A 17,518-nucleotide genomic window follows, 5' to 3' on the forward strand; every position below is an offset into this window, starting at 1 on the left:
TATCAGTGGAGCAGCTGGTGAACCTCCGACCTTTTGGTTTTGAACCTCCAACCTTTTGGTTAGCAGCCCAGTACTTAACCATTGCTCTATAAGGGTACCTTATGCTATTGTATAGTTGACTTTTTTCATTTATTATTATGGAAGCATTTTCTCATGTCATTAAAATTGTTTGTAACAAATATTTTAAGAGTTTCATAATATTAGATCCTATGGCTTAAAATTTAATCCTCAAACTTTTAAAACAGGGCCAGTTCACTGTCCCTCAGACCCGTTGGAGGGCCGGACTATAGTTTAAAAAAAACAACTATGAACAAATTCCTATGCACACTGCACATATCTTATTTTGAAGTAAAAAACAAAACAGGGCAAAAACACCGGGGGGCCGGATAAATGTCCTCGGCGGGCCATAGTTTGAGGACCCCTGGATTAAATCATATCACACAATTTATGTTGTTCTCCAGTTTTGAGACAATTCAATTGTCCATCCATTATAATTTTGACTAGCTTAAGATACTGTGTAAAACTTCTCTAGTGATAAAATATATACATAATATTTAACTCATAGTTCAGAATTGCAACACAATTTCTCCATAGAGCTTATGGTAAGAGAAAACTGAACAAGTTTGAGAAACTAATCAAAGTTCCATGAAATCCCATGTGGGGAGGGTGAGATTGAAGAAGCAAAGAGGCAGGAGGCATGAGATGAGGTGGGAAGTGAAGACGCCGATCCTGCGGGACATTTCCTGTTATAGCAGACATCATTACCTAGATGCAGGGTGTAAAAGAGAATCTCTTGATCAGAATGCAGATACACCTCTTTTTATTGTGCTTTGCTTTATTGTGGTATGCAGATTTTTCCCCCACAAATTAAATGTTTGTGGCAAACTGCATTGAGCAGATCTGTTGATGCCATTTTTCAAATAGCCTGTGTTCTTTCATTTGTGTTACATTTTGATAATTCTCACAATATTTCACTTTTTAAATAATGCTATTGTATACTTCACAGAGTACTAAAAAACAAGACAAAATACAAACTCACTGTCATGGTGTTGATTCTGATGTACAGTGACCCTTTGGAACAGGGTATAATTGGCCCAGTGGATTGCCAAGACTAACTCTTTAAAGAAATAAATAGTTTCATTTTTCTCCCTCAAAGCAGCTGGTGGTTTTGAACTGCTGACTGTGCAGTTAGCAGCCCCATGTGTTACCACTAGGCTAGCAGGGCTCCTTTAATGGAGTATAAATTTTAGTATAGTGTAAACATAACTTTGAATACATTAGGAAATAAAAACTTAATGTGATTCACTTGATTGTGATATTAGCTTTATTGCAGTGGTCTGTACGGAACTCATAATATCTTCAAGGTATGATTGTATGTTTGTTTTTCTTTCACTCTATGTCTATATAAGATAGGCAGGACAAACAATCCTGATGGGAAGACAATGGGACTGGCTGCTGGGGGACGGGATGGACATGGGAGAGGAGGGGCAGGGAGAGGGAGCAGGGAGTCAACAAACTCAGGGATAAAGGAACAACAAGAGGTCTAAAATTGATGGCAAGGAGGGTGTATTATCCCTGGTGGGGTTTGATCAAGTGCAATTTATCCCAGAGGAATTACTGAGAGCATAGTGGAGGGTGAGCATGATAGTGGAACAAGAGGAAGGTGAAAGGAAATAGAGGAAGAAGTAGGAGGCAAAAGCTATTTATAGAGGTATAGCTATAGACATGTATATAAGTAAATATATTAATTTACAATGAAAGGGATAGAGGCCAGTGTACATATACTTATATGTTAAGTATTAAGATAGCAGACAGACTTTGGCCCTCTATTCAAAGCCTTTCTTAGCACAAGAACACTTTGTTCTAATAACCTGGCACTCTGATACCTTCCCGACATAATCACTGAAGAAAAAATGGGTGCATAAGCAAATAGGGTAAAGAAAGTGGATGGTGCCCAGCTATCAAAAGATGTAGTGTCTGAGGTCTTAAAGGCTTGAAGTTAAACAAACAGCCATCTAGCAGGGAAGCACATAAGCCTACAAGGAAGAAGCACACCAGCCTGTGTGATCATGAGGTCTTGATGGGATCAGGGATCAGGTATCAAAGATCCAAAATAAACAAAAATGTCAATGTGAACAAGAGGAGTTGGAGTGGAGACCCAAAGCTCATCTATAGACAAATGGACATCCCACCACAGAAGGGTTACCAGGAAGGGATGATTCAAGCAGGGTGCAGTACAGCACCAATGAAACACATATCCTCTAGAGCAGGGATGTCAAACTCACGGCCTGCGGCCCCCAAGGTAATTTTTTGTGGCTCATGATTCTCTGAAATAAAATGAAAATAGAAAAAATTTTTATGAAGAAAATAGTTCTTAGGGGAGATTGAAGCAATAACCATACACACAATTCCTTCGTAACATTTTATTTCGGATCATTGTGGGCCACAAAATATTACCTCAGGGCCGCATGCAGGCCCACGGGCCACCAGTTTGACACCCCTGCTCTAGAGCAGTGGTTCTCAATCTTCCTAATACCGGCACCCTTTCATACAGTTCCTCATGGTGTGGTGACCCCCCAACCTAAAATTACTTTTGTTGCTACTACATAGCTGTAATTTTGCTACTGTTATGAATCAGGTGACCCCTGTGAAAGGATCATTCGACCCCCAAAGGGGTCGTGACCCGTGAAACCACTTCTCTAGAGTCTAGTTCCTGAATACTTCCTCCCCCCACCACTATCATGACTCAGTTCTATTTTACAAATCCAGCTAGACCCGAATACAGACATTGGTACAGATAAGAGCTCTTGACACATGGAATTCAGGACAGATAAACCCTCAGGAACAGTAGTGGGAGTAGCACTATCATGAGGATAGGGAAGATGGTGGGGGTGAGCAGGTGAAGGGGGACACATCACATAGCCCCTCACAGGAGGACGAATAACAAAATATATAGTCCCCCAGGGGACAAATAACAGAAATGTGGGTGAAGGGAGACAACGGACAGTGTAAGACACTAAATAACAATAGTAATATATAATTGATCAAGGTTTCACAATGGTGAGAGTAGGGGAGGGAGGGGGAAAAGGAGGAGCTCAAGTAGAAGGAAATTGTTTTGGAAATGTTGAAGGCAACATATGTACAAGTGTGCTTAATACCTTTGAATAAAAAAAGAAAACCTTTGACTGACAGATTGTTATACGATTTGTAAGAGCCCCCCAATGAAATGATTAGAATATATATACATATATACTAAGATAATGAAGTTAGTTTAATTTAAATATTTCCTTTAATTATAGAAAAATGTACAAATAAAATATGGAGTATTAAAAGAAGACCATTCTGGATGCTAAGTATTGAATGGATTAGATTGGCCAACAATGGATAGAGGAGGCCAGTTAGGAGACAGCAAAGATGACCAGGTGAGGCATATTGATATAGAATAAAAATGTGACAGGAAAGTGGAGCAATTTTTGATACCTTTTGAGATTGAATCATCAGGCCTTGGTGATAGCTTGGAAGGGAAATAAGGAAGGGGAATATATCAATGATACTTCAGATTTTTTTTGTCTATACATAACAACTGGTCAAATGATGATGTCCTTTACCATATTGGAGAAGTCTGGAGGGTCTGGGTTTTTATCCTAACAAGCTTCTTTCTTTTTTCTTGAAGGGTGTTTTTAAAAGGAAAATAACAGAATCTGGTTTTCATTATGAAAGATCTCGAGATAATTCAAGGGAAGAAGACTAAGATGCAATGTTAGATATTATGGGAGTTTACAATAATCTAAGGATGACTGGGTTTTGAATTAAGGATAAGTTGGACATGGAAAGACTGAGAAAGTTTTAACAAAAATTTAGGGGACCGAATTATGAGTCAGACATAAAGATTAAATTGGATGACCTTATAGAGGTTGGCTGGAATGAAGAAGAAGAATGTGAGAGTTATTTTTGGATTTGTGTATTGGTAGATAGAGAGTATATTACTGTCATTGACTGGGAATTAGTGCTGGTTCAGTTGCATGTGAGTGGATGGAGTTTCATTCATGGCCAATGTACCTGATGTACAGCCATCACCTGCCAGTAAACGTTCGCATGTTGCTGTGAAGCTGAAGAGGTTTCAGCAGAGTTTCCAGACCATGACAAATAAGAAGAAAAGTCTAGTAGGCTACTTCCAAGATCCACCTCATGTATCACCGGGGTCTGATCTCTTACTGAATACGGACATGGTGCTAGACCACGCAGCTTCCTTTCTGTTTTGTATGGGGTAGCCGTGAGTCAGAGCAACTCAATGGGAGCTAACAGCACCGCTGACTGGGACCTGGAATATCTGAAGCAGAGGAGATTAAGTAGGAAAGATTCAGCCTATGTATCCATCCATTCATTCATGGCTGAATCCTACAAACATGTTTGGATAACATTGTGGGCCATATACTATTGACTTGGCCCAATAAGAAAGCCTTTGTCAACAGAGGAGGGACCATTCCAATTCCATTTTGGTGTCTACTTTATGATAGTATCTACTTGAGTTTGTCCTTGAGAGCAGGCCTCTACTGGAATCCTGTCAGAATAATATGCAGAACTATGGGACCTGTATGTAAAAACAAAGAGGCAATGGGAGCACTCACTCAATCAGGGCTGGAACTCTTATCTCAGATGTAAATCCACTTATCCGTCTTTGAAAAATCTCCCCAAATCACCGTATGCTTTCAGACGTATGCATGCAGGTCACACAATTGTTGGTCCAGCCTCCAAGGCTGCAGCCTCCTCAGGAGGCTCTTCTTAAGGCCGGAGGATTCGCACCACTTTGAAGTGGCTGCTGGTCTTTATGGCCTCCACTTCCTCGATCGTTTCCTGAAGGCACTTTCAGCCAAACAGCTGCATTTTACATCCGCCCTATTCCTTCGGGGTAGGTCCAGCACTACCCCTTATATCGCGTAGTCAGTCATTATGGGTCCAAACATTTTGGCACACCGTAAAAGGAAAAAGCCTTGTCATGATGCTGTGCCTGCTGAGGAAAACCCAGTAAAGCGGGCAAGTTTGTACTTACTGGCTGAAAACCAGTAATGTGGTCCAGTCGTCTGGACTGACTGATCCACTCAAGGAAAATGTATACTAATAACTCTGCTGTTTGGTATTTTTATGGATGTGTGGATGTGGATTTGTGGATGTGTAGCTGTGTATGTATCCCAAACTGGATGGAATTTCTCTTCCTGACACCTACCTCGCTCAGCTTAAATCACTTTGCTACATGAATTCCACCACCACCCACCACATTACACAAGGCACAGGGGTGGTGAGCATCCTGACGGTCCTCTTCGTTTTCCTCTCATGCACGGGGGTCACTATGAGTGGAAACCAACCCAACGACCCCTAATAATAACGTCCACCTCTACAGAAGCAGACTGGCCATTCTTTCTGTTTGAACCAGCCGAGCCCTTAACCACTGCACCGCTCCGGCTCCAGCTCCAGGTCTTATTACCTCCGCCCTCTTCAGCTGCCTTAAACACAACTCAAATTGCCACTCTCCTACTGAACCTGGGTTCTCCATCTGCCTGAATGATCCAATCTGATGTCCTCAGAGTGACGACTCATGAGGTTCTGTAATAGCCTTGATCCTAGTTACCTCTCTACCCTCATCTCTCACCAGTACCCTCTCCCGCCGTCACATCCATGGAGTTGAATCATAAACATCTAAACATACCCTGTCCTCTGGTGCCTTAGTGGCTTTACAAATGCTGCTTCCACTGCCGGAAAAAAACACTCACTTCTCTCTCTGTTGCTGATGTCTACAGTCGTAGCTCAGGGAACACTTCCAAGGGTCTCTGCTCTTCCCAGTGGCTGCTGTACTGTGTCCTGCTACACTGCACACCAGCACAGTGAGTCGTGATGGTCCTCACCTCTGAGCCCTACCAGGTCTTGGTGCCAAGTGAAGTGTTCAACAAAATGTGTTTATTAACACCAATACAACTTGTATTAGGTATAAATATTATATTATGTGTATTAGTATCTTTGTGTATTAATCATTATTTGCATATGAAGAATATTCTTGTTGACATGATGAAACCATTGATTTTGCATGTGTTTGCCACCAGATGATGCTGTTCAAATAGAAAGTAAGCTTACAGGCTCTCCAAGGACGACAGATCCAAGCATTAGGTGTCATAAATTTAAATGTGTTTAACTTCAAGGGCAATGAGTGAAATCCATGAGCTTTGTCTATGCCAAACACATGGACAGACTGAAAATTGCGTATGCATATGTGTGTTATTATCAAACAGCTATCTTTTTATTACTACTGTTTGGGAACCTTTCTTTCTAACTGGTCAAAATGTTTTAAAAATGCAAACATTTCCTCTTCATTTGGGGGCATGGAATTGTAAAGCATGTCTAGGTGAGCAAAATGATCTCACCTTTGGGCTTTACAAACAGGCTATCTACTGATGAATGCCAGGTATATATCTCCCGGCTAGACTTCTCCCTCCAACCTCCGACTGCGGTCAAGGCCTTTTCAACAGGATTAGCAAGTTCTGTCAGTTGTCCTTCAGAATGTATCCCAAACCACCCTGTTCCAAGTCACCACCATTTTTTTCTGCTGGTTTTCTGCAGTAGCCTCCTAGCTAGTGTTCCTGCCTTTGCCCTTGACTCTCTTCAGTCTATTCTCAGCACAAGAGCTACGGTGATCCTATGAAAACTGAAATCATGTCACACTCTTCCCCACCTCTGCTCCAAACACCCCACAGCTTCTCGCAATCTCCTTCCACTCTACCCCGTGCTCATTCTAACCCTGGTATGTGGGCATCATCTTCCCCTCCATCCCTTAGACATAGCACATGTTCTCCAGCCTCAAGACCTGGGCACATATTGTTCTCTGTATAGAAGGCGCCGCTTCCTGATACCTCCAAAGGCTTTTACATTTCCCTTTCATTGATGCTTTCCTCCCCATGTCATCCCTTTGTCATGCCTTACCAGACAAATTGTCAACATGTCTCAAAACAAACACATCTGCCTCTCGATAGTCCTCATTTCCCATTTCTTTTATTTCCCATAGTATTTATCATCTCATATACTAAATGCGTACACATACGAGTATATCAATGCATGTATATGTATACACTTACAAATACACACACAACAGACATCAAATAGCGCATGGAAAGTTTCATTATCTTTTGGTTCTCTTTTTTCCATCAGTTTCTTTTACCAACCCGCCTACTCCCAAAGAAACCCCCAAATTGAGTTGGTTTTGACTCATAGTGGCCCTATTGGACAGAGTAGAATTGTCCCTGTAGGTTTCTGAGACTATGACTGTTCATAGAAGTAAGAAGCCCTTTCTTTCTCCTGCAGTGAAGCTAGTGGTTTTGAACTGCTAACCTTACAGTTGGTAGCCCAATGCAGAACCCACGACTCCACCAGGGCACTGAGCTTTTTGAAGTCGTCTCAAATATGTATGTATCTCTCTTTTTTTATAATTATCTAACTACCCCTACCAGAACTTAAGCTCCATGAGAGTAAGCATGTTTTTCTGCTTTGTTCATTGCCAACTCTAGCTTCTAAAACATCATACAGTACCACAGTTCCCACTGTTGATTCAACTTGCAGTAACCCTCTAGGGCAGAGCTGACTGCCCCTTTGAGTCTCTGAGCAGACAACCTCATCTTTCTTCCATAGAGAAGCTTATGAGTTTGAACCATCACCTTTCCATTAGCAGCCCAGTGCTTAACGCACTGCACAAGCAGGGGTCCTTCGAGCATTATATTTATTTATTGGATCAATAGATTCCAATAGTGTCCTTTTTTGTGTGTGTATAAATTTATCAACTAGATAGTTGCCTTTTTTTCACACCTAAGAAAAATAGATAATCTCTTTACGATATTGTTTGCATTTTAAGATACAGTCTCAGCATGTCAGTAAATCTTGGGGAGGAGACGAGCCACTCAGGGTGCCATGTAGCAACGTTGAAAAATGCAATTTTCCTCTAGTTCCTAAATGCTTCCTCCACCCTCCCCCCCTCCACTATCATGATCCAAATTCTACCTTGCAAGTCTGGCTAGACCAGAGGATGTACACTGATACAGATAGGAACTGGAAACACAGGAAATCCAGGGCGGATGATCCCTTCACGACCAGTGGTGTGAGTGGTGATACTGGGAGTGTAGCGGGAGAGTGGGTTGGAAAGGGGGAACCGATTACAAGGAGCTACATGTGACCTCCTCCCTGGGGGATGGACAACAGAAAAGTGGGTGAAGGGAGACGTCGGACAGGGCAAGATATGACAAAATCATAATTTATAAATTATCAAGGGTTCATGAGGGAGGGGGATGATGCCAGGGGTTTAAGTGGAGAGGAAATGTTTTGAGAATGATGAGGGCAATGAATGTACAAATGTGTTTTACACAATTGATGTATGTATGGATTGTGTTAAGAGTTGTGTGAGCCCCTAATAAAATGATTAAAAGAAAGAAAGAACATCTAAGCAGAGCAAAGAAAATTATAAAACCTCCCTCAGCAAAACTGATGGGATAGAACAAATACCTCAGTGGGAGAGTAACCTGAAAGTGTTAGAATTCAGGCGAGCCATGAGTAATGAGGACATTTTTTAATAAAGGGAAAATTACTTCTCAAGAACGTCGTGCCGCCAAGAATGAATACTTCAGTTAAGGGAAGAGGTAAAACTGCTTCCTAACCAAGTCACAAGAGCTGTTTTCTGTTATTATAGATTAGTTGGCATGCTCTGGATTTTTGATAAACGGAATCACCCAATACATACTCTATCTTCATACAACCCAAATACTTTTGAAATGTTTTATTGTGGATTAGGTGAAGGTTTACAGAGAAGATCATAGTTTTGCATTAAACAAGCCATATGCGTTTTTGATTTAGCTTATCCAGGGCAATCCCCTCAATGCACCACCACTATCGCTAATCTGCTTTCTCCCTGTGCTTTCTGTTCTCCATTCCTCCTTTTTTACCTAGCCCTCTAAACTTGGTCCTTGGGTAAATGCTGCCCGTTGGGTTGATTATTCTAAATCGGAGATGAGTTTAGTTCCAGACCTGAAAGATAAGGGCCATGGCTTTGGGGTTCCCAGCATTCTCTGTCCAATCAATAAGCCTTGTCGCTTTTATGGTTTTGAGTTCTGTTCCACATGTTTCTCCCACTCTCTCCAGGACTGTCTAATGTGATTCTTTCCAGAGCAGTTAGTAGTGACATTCAGACACCATCTCAATCATCAGTTCTCAGGGCTGTGGAGACTGACATTCCCATGATCCATTAGTCCATTAGACGGACCAGTTATTTCCATGTGTCATCACTCTTCTTTCCGCTGCTTAGGGAAAGACCGACAGTTGCTGCTTAACAACTTTTAAGACCCCAGTGGCTACTCACCAAATGAGGATGCAGAACACTGTCTTTGGGAACTACCCATGTCAATGGTCCTTAGTGTCTTCCGAGACTATTGTCCTGATCCCCCAGGCCCAGTGACTCATTCCCTCAAGGTGTTTGCTGATGTCTAAGAAATGTTCATAACTTTGTCCCCTGTGTGCTCTGCCTCATTAATAGATAGACTTGGAGCAAAGGTAAGGACACATATACAAATATCCTCTTTCAAATATATATATATGTATAATATATATATATATTTGAAATATATATACACACACACACACACACATATACTCCCACCTCCCTTCCTCACCAGTGCAGCCTTTGTGATGCAAGATTGTGTTTACAATAGTATTTGCATCTGTTGCCTTTAACTCTTGCAAGCCTTCTTGTGTTTTCCCCTACCTCCATCATTTATCCTTAACCTATGTCTTAGGGTATCTTGCCCTACCCTTCACCCAAGTTATCACTTGTCTACCCTCTGGCCAGTGACTTCCCCTCCTTCTCTTCTGGCCAGTGACTTCCCCTCCTTCTCTTCTCCGCTCACCTCTGGTAACCATCAAATAATGTTTCCTTTTTGTGTGAAAACCTATTCTTGACTTTATAATAGTGATCTCATATAAAATGTTCCTTTCGTGTTTGATTAATTTCACTGTGAATAACGTCCTTCAGGTTCCTCCATACAACATGACTATTTTAAGGTTCATTCATACATACGATGGTATATATCAGCTGATCATTCTTTTTATTGTTGGGTAGTATTCCATGATATATGGACATATCACAATTTTTTTCCTTTTATCATTGATGGGCATTTCTCATGCCCTCTTTATTTTCTGTAAACTGAAAACTGTACCTAAGGACTTGATTAGAATCACATTAAACATTTTTGATAAAAATATTTTATACATTGTCCAGTGTACATCATATAAAATTACATCAGTGGACATATAATGGCTGGTTGTGCCAGCAACACTAAGATTAATCACTGAAGGAAGGTGATTAATAATAATAAATCTATTATGCCATTTGTGTGTGTCTGACATTAAGTGAATTCCCTATTTCACTGGTATTCATTTTTTCTAATATTAGTTGTTTTTCAACTCCTATAGCTGTATCTCTTTTTCAAATTTCTTTCTTTGTCTTTTCCTCTGCATGTTTTGTGATTTTTCTCAACCCTATCTCCTACATTTAATAGACTTGGTTTGAGTTATGTTTATTTCATCTTTCCTCCTCAATGTATGTGCAATCTCTGTTTTAATCTATCTCTGTTATCTTCTCACTTCTGACACTCTCATTTCACTGACTATGTAAACCAGGCTGCCCACTTCACAGAGAATGCTTGCTGCGAAGAAAAAGCAAAGTCAATCAAATGAAATAGCATGTTGAGGGATGTAGTTGGATTACATCCTAGCACAATTTTCCTATCTGGTCATAAACTGGTAACTTATCTATGGGCTACACTTTCAGCAGCACTGTCCTAGAGCATAAGCATTTGTGTGAAAACTGCTTTAGCTTCTTTGCTGTGCACTTAATAATAATAATAATAGCTGCTAAAATGTATTGAATACTTACTATATGTCGGGTTCTCTTAGTCCTCATTGAACTTAAAAGGCAGGTCTTATAATCATCATTTTAAAGATGATAAATCCAAGCACAAAGATAGTGAGTAACTTGTTCAAAGTCACATAGTTGTTTCAGAACACAGCTAGGAACTGCCCTCCGGCAGGCTGCTTCTAGCGCACATATTCTTCAGGGAAATGGAAATTGTAATCATGCTTGCGTGAAGTTTTTCTTCTATTTGTGCCTTTTCCTGCTTGTAACACTTCTGTGAACTCGCCATGGTGTATTCGCCATGCTGCCCTTTTCCCATTACCAAAGCCCGAACCCATTTCCGTAGGATCAATTCTGACTCAAAGTGAACTTTGTACGTTTTAGTTAATGTGCGAGTTCTCCATTAATACTAGCTATACAGTGTATACATATTGTACACACTTTTTTATCTCAAATCTGCTGAGATTTCCTTCAGAACTTTAGTTTAAAGGCTCCGTTTGGCTGGGTTTTTCTGTGTTTCTATTGTCCCAGAGGATGTGAACTATTCTGGTGGACTCTGGTCTGTCGTGATTAAAGCTTTTGCCTTAGCTTTTTCCTTAGGACAAGTGGAGATGGGTTCACCCATATCAAGTTAAAAGCAAGAAATTCTACATCCCTACAGAGGGCAATTCGGTCAAATAGATCAGTACTTCCAAAGCATTTTTCCTTTAACAACAAAAAATCTCTTTTGGGAGAATTATCTTACAAATGAACGGATATACCTATAAATGGCGTTTGTACAAAGTTATTGATTACAGCATTGTTTATGAGAGTGGTAGACTGGCAGAAACTCCATTACCCCGGGACAGGGTCTGATTATGCTGCGTCCACACAATGGTGGACCCTATCGGTGGCCGTGGGGTCCGTTTAGACTTCAGTGTGTGAGGGTTTCAATGGTCTGGTTTCAGAAATGGATTGTTAGCATTCTCTTCTGAGGTGCTTCTGGGTAAATTGAAACCACCTACTTCCCAGTTCGCAGCTGAACACATGGACTCTTACAGCTCTGGCTGATAGTGACCCTATGCACACATGATGAAAGACCTCCCAGTGTGTTTCATGCTCACAATCGTTCTGATGTGTGAGCCATCTGTTGTCGCTTCTGGGTCAGTCCATTGCATTGAGGCTCTTCTTCTTTTACACTGCCTCGCCATCGTGCCGAGCATGATGTTCTTTCCCAGGAACTGGCCTCTCTGGACAACATGTCCAAAGCACATGAGACAGTCTCACCCACCTCACCTCTTAAGGAATCTGACTTTATTTTATCCAAGACAAAATTGTTTGTTCTTTTGGTACTTTTGATATTCTTCACCAACACCATAATTCAAATGCATCAGTCTTCCGTCTTCTTTATTCATTGTGCAACTCTCACATGCGTATGAGGCTATCACAAATACTATGGCTTGGGTCAGGCACACCTTAGTCCTCAAAGTAGCATCCTTGCTTTCTAACCCCTTAAAGAGGTCTTGGGAAACAGACTTAGTTAATACACTGTGTCCTTTGATCACCACTACTTCCAGGACTATTGACCATGGATCCAAGCAATATGGGTTCCTTGACTACTTCAATCTTTTCCCCATTTATAATGATAATACCTTCTGATCCTGTTGTGAGAATTTTGGTTTTCTTTACATTGAGTTGTAATCGTATATTGCAGGTTTCAATCCTTGAACTTCATGAGTAAGTGCTTCAAATCCTCCTCAATTTCAGCAAGCAAGTTGGTGTCATCTGCACACTGAAGGTTGTTAATAAGCCTCCTCCTATCCTGATGCTGCATTCTTCTTACAATCCAGCTCCTCTGATTATTTACACAGCATTCATATTGAATAAGTATGGTGAGAGGATGGAACCTGACTCACACCTTTCCTGATTAAATAAACCATGCAGTGTTCCCTTGTTCAGTTCACACAACTGTCTCTTGGTCCATGTACAAGTTCCACATGAACATGGGGAAGTGTTCTGGAATTCTCATTCTTAAGGCTATTCATAGTTTTTTATGGTCCACACAGTTGAATTCCTTTGTGTAGTCAATGACACAGTAGTAAGCAGCTGTCTGGTATTCTCTGCTTTAAGAAATGATCCCTCTGATGTCTACAATAATATCCCTTGTTCCACATCGTCTTCTGAATCCAGCCCAAACCTCTGGAAGTTCCTGGTCAGTGTACTGCTGCAAGTGCTGTTGGATGATCATCAGCAAAATTTTACTTCCATATGACACCAATGATAGTGTTCTATAGTTTGAGCATTCTGTTGGGTCACCTTTCTTGGGAATGGATACAAACATAGATCTCCTTCAGTCAGTTGGCCACTTAGCTATGTTTCAAATTTCCTGCCATAAATGAGTGAGTGCTTCTAGTGCTTCATCAGCTGGTTGGAACATTTCAATTGGTATTTCATCTAATCCTATTCTGGCTTCTGAGAAGTCTCATTTAAACCCAGTGGGATACCAAAATAAACTAATGCCCACATTAGCATCCCATACGACCTATTTGCATGGCCACACTGGTTTTTTGGTGGGAGTTACAAAGACTAGGATTGTTAGTGTTCCTGGCCTGCAGTAAGCTTGAGCACAGCGAAAGTCCTCTCACTCCTCCCAGCCCTGAGCACAGCAGCTAGGGACCCGGCGGGGCATTCCCCCACCTCGGAATACCTGAGCACGGGGTTTGGGTTTTCTGCATTCTTTCCCTTCAGCTACCTCCTTACTCTCTCCCTGCAGGATAGGGAGGTATTGTAAAGTTTTTTAGACACTATCATTTTCTTCTCCCTGGTCTGATTAGGGGTAGGAAGAGTAGGAGTGCTTGGAAAATAGGACAACACATCATAGATTTCTGGTATCTTGCTCAATTTTGCTGATTGATATTTATGAAAGATAAGATGCAGCATTGTAAATTCTCTTTTATTTGTTTTAACTTATTGCAGGAGATTTTGTAATCTGACTTGAAATACAGTTTTATCTGAGAAGTGTTTGACAACTTTTATGAAGATCCGTTGTATTACTTCAAGGATACTTATCTGCATCCGCTAGTAATTAAATCTATTTCAATGAATAAACCATGATAATTTAAAGAGAAACTATCATAAATAAATGTCTCTGGATGATTTAACAGTTTTGTTTCTTTGTACTGCAGGGGAGACATGCACTTCTCATAGTGCAGTAACAAAAGTCAGCAGCTAACCTTGAGCAAGGGCCACAACAATGAGGAGTTTAAGTTAATTTGATTTTATCATTTGGAATGCATATATGAGCACCAAAGTTATTATGCCTTAGAATACCTGCTGGTAATGATCATATTACACAATAAAAACAGTACTAAACTACAGATGTGATGAATGGTGAACTAGACCAAAAACAACCAAACTGCCTTTCAGTTAGCCCTATTTGGGTTCTGAGGCATAATCTGTATGAGAGCACATAGTCTCATCTTTTTCCCATGGGGAAGCTGGTAGGTTTGAACTGTCAACCTTGTAGTTAGTAGTCCCAGGCTTACCTGGCAGTGCTGCCAGGACAGACAGTTCCTTTATTATTCAGAAGCAGCAGAAAAATAATTCACTTGTTACATACCTTAGAATGAAATTCTCCACAAACTTATCTGTGTATTTTTCCTTCATAACTTTTTTTGTTTTGTTTTCACCACTTTCACTAAATCGTTTCCGAAACATTAATTATTTAGGCTTCTTGTTTTTGTGCCATCAGATTGGTCCTAATTCATAATTACCCTATGCAAATGAAGCACTGCCTGATCCTACTTCATATGCACAATCACTGGTGTTTGAGCCTTGGTTGCATCCCCGTACCAGCCCATTTTGTTGAAGTTCATCCTCTTTTTGTCTGACTTTTCCAATTGTGATGTCTCCAGGGACCCCTGATAACGTATCCTAAGTAGGTAAGCCAAAGTCTTGCCATCCTCACTTCTTTTTTCCTTTTTTTTTTTTTATAAATTATTTGATTGGGAGCTCTTACAGCCCTAATAACATTCCATACATCAAGTATATCAAGCATATTTGTACATATATTGCTATCATCATTTACACACTGGCCTCCCATGCATGTTAAAGTTGGATATTGAATAAGAAAGACCGATGAAGAAACAAGGCATTTGAATCATGATGCTGGGGAAGTACCATGGGCTGCCAAAACAACACACCGATCTGTCTTGAAAGAAGTGCAGCCAGGGTACTCCTTGAGGCCATAAGGGGCATTCGCTGCTCATTTGTCCTGTGTGTGGCTCTTGGCTCTGCTGCTGCCACTCCTGTCACTGCCTTGCTGCTTCGCTGGTGTTGCATAGTCTGTGCCTGGATCAAGGAGGGATCCATGTGGAGGGACCTCAGGGCTCAAATGACTTGCTCCACCTAGGCCAACTTTACTCATCAAAGTGATAGCTTGGCTTTTAAACAATTCAAAGAGATCTTTTGCACCAGATTGGTCCAATGCAATGTGTTGTTTTAAAACAATGGTTATTTATAAATTATTAGAAATGAGAATTATTTTTTCGTGAACTCTGATAGAAATTTTAGGATAAAGAAGTACAGCTTCTATATTTTCAAATGTAGGTCTGGAGACATTCTAGGGAAGCAGTTCTTAACCTGTGGGTTGCGACCCCTTTAGGGGTCAAACGACCCTTTCACAGGGGTTGCCTAAGGGCAACGGAAAACATCATTTCCGATGGTCTTAGAAAACGAGACAATGAGCCTCTATCTGTCTCTTAGGTGGGTCGCGCCCACATGCAGATACGCCCACAAATGAGTGCCCGGTGTGAAGACTGTTACCCATGCTACAGCATGCTTCAAGACAAAATTTCATTTATTTGTAATGAGAAATAAATATATCATAATATATAATTACATATTGTTTTGTGATTAATCACTATGCTTTAATTATGTTCAATTTGTAACAATGAAAATACATCCTGCATATCAGATATTTACATTATGATTCATAACAGTAGTAAAATTATAGTTATGAAGTAGCAACGAAAATAATTTTATGGTTGGGGGGTCACCACAACCTGAGGAACTGTATTAAAGGGTCGCGGCATTAGGAAGGCTGAGAACCACTGTTCTAAAGTATTTTTATTTGTCTTTCGATAAAAAAGATGTCCACTGTGCCCCTTGAAAATTGTTTATTTGGCAAGTAATCTTCCCCAGGTGGTACAAGTAATTTGCACTAGGTTCTTGACTGTAAGACTGGCCATTTGAACCCACCCAGTGGCTCTAGAGATGAAAGGCTTGGAGAGCTACTTCCCTACGTCACAGTCGTTGCAAAGTGCGAGTGCCGTCCCACTCTGACACACATGGAATTGCCCTGGGTTAGAATCCACTGCATGGAAACAGATTTTGAGGAGGGAGTGTGGAGGGGAATGCTGACATTGCCAGCATTCTCTAAATATTTAGTTAAATTAGATTTATATGTGTACTTTTATTCTCAACAGATCTAGATGTTCCGTTCTGGATTTGAAATTTTTAAAATAAAAATAAAATAATGAGTGGGTGTAGACTATAATTATCTTTGTTGGTTTCATCGTAGAAAATCACGCCTTTGTTTCAGATTTCACTCACAAACTGAAGTTCGTTTTCCCTAGGTGAATAAAATATGTTCTTGAGTATTTCCAGGATTAGCTGGGGAAAGATATTCTTTACTTTTCACACACCTTTGTTACAATCTCTCCTTCACCTACCCCACCGAAACCATAGTGCCTGATTCCAAGGAACCCCTTTCCCAAAGTTCTGAACCAGGAACACCTGGACATCCTATCACTGATCTCTTGTCAGATCCTGTCAGGTCTCTGAGTGTTGACTCAGTAGAGCTGCTGCCAGCCATCTTTCGGTTAATTGTAACCTGCTTTGTATTTACAGTTGATACAAAAATAAACGTCATGTTTGTCATTTACATGTTCTATTCCTTTACATTTCCTCATTCTAGTTTACACAGCCGTTGGATAACAATTCTCAAAAAAATTCACTGCCAATGAGTGGATACCAGCTCCGAGCAACCTTATAAAACAGGGTAGAACTGCCCCTGGGAGTTTCCTCTTCCTCCCAAGGAGAGTGGTGGTTTTCAAACAACCAACCTGGGGATCGAAGAGGTTGAATTTAAACTTCCTATGGGACAAAAAGCTACAGTTCATTGTCACTAAAATACTTTATTTCAATCTGGAGGTTTATAATGTTAATATAATGACATTAAGATTTTCCAAATATCTCCTGCTCTATTAAACCAGACCCTCTGTTTAACTTACCTGGTCACAAGCAAGTCATTTAGTTTTCCGGTAATATATTTCTCAGTCTTGGACACCCACCACAGGAGTTCTACCCTGCCCTATAGCGTCACCATGAGTCAGAATTGACTGTATGGAAGGGAGTTTTGAGCGTATTGTAATCGACTTGATGGCAGTGAGCTTATGTATTATCATACACTTGGCCTTTTTAGATTGAATGAAAGTTTCTGTTCTTAATGGTGTTTTTTAACATTTATTTTGGAGAATACATATATGTAATAAAACATTTCAACTATTTCTAATGTGTAATTTAGTCATTAACTACACTCAT

At 40.5% G+C, this 17,518-nt stretch overlaps 1 protein-coding gene across 1 annotated transcript in view; it reads left to right on the plus strand.

Annotated features, from left to right (window-relative positions):
- The first annotated feature begins 3,380 nt into the window (after positions 1–3,380).
- Positions 3,381–17,518, plus strand: part of FEM1C (fem-1 homolog C) — a 97,594-nt gene continuing 83,456 nt past the window's right edge. Inside the window, exon 1 of the mRNA XM_045284977.1 lies at positions 3,381–3,422. The gene's annotated coding sequence lies outside the window, so the exon portion shown is untranslated. The remainder of the gene's footprint in view (positions 3,423–17,518) is intronic.

Source organism: Echinops telfairi, unplaced genomic scaffold (assembly GCF_000313985.2).
Source record: "Echinops telfairi isolate 266 unplaced genomic scaffold, ASM31398v2 ScPeMD7_7469;HRSCAF=8507_1, whole genome shotgun sequence".
In the NCBI taxonomy this organism is placed as follows: Eukaryota; Metazoa; Chordata; class Mammalia; order Afrosoricida; family Tenrecidae; genus Echinops; species Echinops telfairi.